Raw genomic sequence first — 5,000 nt, 5'->3', positions numbered from 1 at the left:
GCGCATTAAAGGCTTTTTACGAGCGACGTGGTCCTCTCTGCTTTAATTTGAAGCGTGCACCTGTTCATTAATGAGATCTTTTCTCCCTACATTGCTCCATCGCTCTCTCCTGCAGTTTTAACACCTTCTTCTGGACGACCAGGTGTGGAGGAGATCTCAGCAGTGACGATGCCTGTAATGCATAACACACACACACACACACACACACACACACACACACACACATAGAAGGAAACCTGGGAAAATGGTATACTCATGAGCAGCTGATCAGTTCAGTATGTGTGTGTGTGTGTGTGTGTGTGTGTGTGTGAGAGACAGAGAGAGATTTGAAGCTAATAATAGTTACGGTGGAAAATTCAGCCTCACTGCTGTTTAACAAGCGTTTTTTTTCTCCTGCTCCTGCACCTGTTTTGCCGAAAACGTAAACAATGCCGATTTCATTAGAGGCTAAAGAGCTTTTTACGAGGCTGAATCATCGTCGTCGCCCAGAACGTTCAGCGCTAATGCCTTCCTTCACCCTCCAAACATTTACAGCCGGCAGCTGGAGCTCATGTGATAGTTACCGGCTCTGAGGCCGCAGCTCTCCTGCTCTGTTCACTGTCACTGTTCAGTATCTAACCCTAACCCAAACCTCGACTGTCCTTCATCACTTCATCTGTAGGTTCCACCTGATACAAGGTGTGTGTGTGTGTGTGCGGGGGGGAAGGGGTAATGATGACCTTCATGACCAAAGGCAGTTTTTTTATCCACCTAAAAAAAATGTGAACTGGATCTGTGTCTGCAGAACGATGGACCTCATGTGGGTGTGGTCTGAGGAATCATATGACCAATCATTTAAAATGGTTGCTGTACAGTGCAATGCTTAATTTGCATAGAACTGTAATGTCGATTCATCGCTCAGACTTCAGACTGGCAGGGGGAGGGGCTTATAGACTTCAGACTGACAGGAGGAGGAGCTTGTAGACTTCAGACTGGCAGGGGGAGGAGCTTGTAGACTTCAGACTGACAGGAGGAGGAGCTTGTAGACTTCAGACTGACAGGAGGAGGAGCTTGTAGACTTCAGACTGACAGCAGGAGGAGCTTGTAGACTTCAGACTGACAGGAGGAGGAGCTTATAGACTTCAGACTGACAGAAGGAGGAGCTTATAGACTTCAGACTGACAGGAGGAGGAGCTTGTAGACTTCAGACTGACAGGAGGAGGAGCTTATAGACTTCAGACTGACAGGAGGAGGAGCTTATAGTCTTGAGACTGCTGACAGGAGGAGGAGCTTGTAGGCCTTAGGAGAGAAGCAAAGACTTTTAGATGTGAAAAACAGGATCCATGGCTTGTAAACTTCTGGAGTAAAGTGTGAATGGAAACAGAAGCGATTTCACTTATGATGGAGGATTTATCCAGATGTTCATAATCATATTTCTATACTCTAGCTTTGGCCACATGGTGGATGTAAAGAAGAAGAAAAAATGTCTTCCAGCCTCCATATTTCACCTCCATGTTTTATGAGTCTGGGACCACCACTGGATTGTTGGCGTGGAACCAAACGGCCAGATCACTTCATGACATTTTTTAATGACTCGTTGGACTGCAAAACCTACTGCTACACAACACTGCTACACAACACTGCTACACAACACTGCTACACAACACTGCTACACAACACTGCTACACAATACTGCTACATAAAACTGCTACACAATACTGCTACACAATACTGTTACACAACACTGCTACACAACGCTGCTACACAACAGTGCTACATAATACTGCTACACAATACTGCTTCACAATACTGTTACACAACACTACTACATAATACTGCTACACAATACTGCTACACAATACTGTTACACAACACTACTACATAATACTGCTACACAATACTGCTACACAACACTGCTACACAAGACTGCTACAAAAGACTGCTACACAATACTGCTACACAATACTGTTACACAACACTACTACATAATACTGCTACACAACACTGCTACACAATACTGTTACACAACACTGCTACACAACACTGCTACACAACACTGTTACACAACACTGCTACACAATACTGCTACATAAAACTGCTACACAATACTGCTACACAATACTGTTACACAACACTGCTACACAACACTGCTACACAACGCTGCTACACAACAGTGCTACACAATACTTTTACACAACACTGCTACACAACACTGCTACACAACACTGCTACACAACACTGCTACACAATACTGCTACATAAAACTGCTACACAATACTGTTACACAACACTGCTACACAACGCTGCTACACAATACTGCTACACAACACTGCTACACAACACTGCTACACAATACTGCTACACAATACTGCTACACAACACTGCTACACAACACTGCTACACAATACTGCTACACAATACTGCTACACAATACTGCTACACAACACTGCTACACAATACTGCTACACAATACTGCTACACAATACTGCTACACAACACTGCTACACAATACTGCTACACAATACTGCTACACAACACTGCTACACAACACTGCTACACAACACTGCTACACAATACTGCTACACAATACTGCTACACAACACTGCTACACAACACTGCTACACAATACTGCTACACAATACTGCTACACAACACTGCTACACAACGCTGCTACACAACACTACTACACAATACTGCTACACAACACTGCTACACAACACTGCTACACAATACTGCTACACAATACTGTTACACAACACTACTACATAATACTGCTACACAATACTGCTACACAACACTGCTACACAAGACTGCTACACAAGACTGCTACACAAGACTGCTACACAATACTGTTACACAACACTACTACATAATACTGCTACACAACACTGCTACACAATACTGTTACACAACACTGTTACACAACACTGCTACACAATACTGCTACACAATACTGCTACACAACACTGCTACACAATACTGCTACACAACACTGCTACACAATACTGCTACACAATACTGCTACACAACGCTGCTACACAACGCTGCTACCCAACACTGCTACCCAACACTGCTACACTCTGCTGTATTGCGCTGTGTTTAACTTTGACGTTGTGTCTGTCCCGTGTATCGTGTGTCGTCATGGTATCGATCCTTTAACATGGAGAACGACGCTCTGTTCCTTTTCTCCTGAGAGTCAAAATAAACGGATGCTAGTTAAGCACATAGCTTGATGCACCAGAGCTAGCCGTCTGCGTTTAAATACTAAACAGCCGAACGGTTAGCGTTGGTGTGAGAACCAACCGCGAGCAGCTCAACGTTCGGTGCAGAACCTCAGCAGCTCTGCATGGGGTCTGACAGAAAAGTGATGGTATCTGGATCTGGAGAAGGCTTCGGTCTCTACGGCAGTGATGTCATTGTGTTTAGAAAGGATGCAGTCACTGTATAACGCTGTGTTTAGCATGTGTGTGAAATCAAACTAGCAGCTTTATTCTCCTCTCCATGTGAACACATTCTTCATATAACCATAAAAACAGCAGCTGGGATTTCAAACAAAAACAGTTTTTTTCAGTAAACATATAAACATGTCCGGTCTGCAGAACAGGCAGGCCTCAGATGAACATGTGTACGAGTGTTTCTGTGTTTGGTGACCCGTACGCCGTGTTTTTATGTGTTTTGCTCGGTTTGCGTCAGTTCAGAGGGATAAAGGAACATCTGCAGGCCAAGTGTGAGGCAGAACGCTAATGCTAATTAATGCTAACGCTACGAAAGATTACAGATCCCTTCTGCTGATCACTTCCTGTTAGCTCACAGGCAGATTTTCTTTAAAACGGACGATTCACTTTCATTTATTTTTGCCGGTAACCGAAAAAGAAATGCAGCTTCACAGAGCAGGAGTTTAACATGCGCGTTTATGTATTTATGTTATTGCTCACACCGACTCCTTATGTGGGGTTCGATGTTTTTTGTCAGTCTGCAGGCCCTGCTCACATTCCCCAGTGGTGTCTGTGCTAATTTACGAGTGTGTAAAAGTCCTCCAGCACAGATTTTGTACATCTATAGGGATAATGGCTTGTAAAAGGCAGCCGAAGCCTTTGGGAAATTTCAGCGTGTTGTTTACTGGGACCTGTTACACGGGACCAAACAGGTGTTGCTAATCATTTATAAACACGCCGTGATCGGCGGCGCACTGTAGCTTCTCGCTCTCCGTCGATTTAGCACGCTGTAAGAGTCAGACGTGACGTTGATGCGTGACCATTTGGCAGTAAACTCATGAGTTTGTGTTCATTCTCACTGTATGACAGGAGATGCGAAGACACGACGACGTCTGGAACGTCCACATTCGTTCTGACTGAAAAAAAATTTCCATATGTCAAGAACTAAACCGGAATAACGTTTAAGATCCGTGGCTCTTATCGAGGTGCCGATAACCGCATTTCTAACCCAGACCACATTCACTTCATTCAATGAGAAATCTTCTGTCTGCTTCAGGAGTAAAAGTCAGAGATGATCTAATCTCACAGATACCATGTGATGTAGCAGTAGAACATCAAGTTTTGCGCCTCTCACGGTCGTTATTTAGGCGTTTCTCCGTACCGCACGGAAATGAGAGAAGAGCGCGCCGTAGCGAGGGACAGAACACAGCGGCGTAGAGAAGATGACAGGAGGGTTAAACGAGTTCACATCTTGACATCTTTGCGTCTGTTGCAATCTTGAAACTCCATTTTCAGGCTGTCAAAACATCTCCTCAGAAATCCTCCCGATGCAACCCGCCTTGAAAATATTTATGAAAGGATCACGTATCACGGGTCGGCTTCAAAAATCGGTGAACGCTGACACAGAGGTTGTGTTTGAGCTAATAATCTGAGAGAGAGAGAGAGAGAGAGAGAGAGAGAGAGAGAGAGCGAGAGGAAGCATGATCTACATACGGTCCTCAGATATTCTAATGACTAAGCGGAAACTGCGTTAGCATCATTAAGCTCATCATTATTGCTAAACGTTAAAGTTAAGGCCAACGCGAT

Source organism: Tachysurus fulvidraco, chromosome 4 (genome assembly GCF_022655615.1).
Source record: "Tachysurus fulvidraco isolate hzauxx_2018 chromosome 4, HZAU_PFXX_2.0, whole genome shotgun sequence".
NCBI lineage: Eukaryota > Metazoa > Chordata > Actinopteri > Siluriformes > Bagridae > Tachysurus > Tachysurus fulvidraco.
This window is presented reverse-complemented; position numbering follows the sequence as displayed.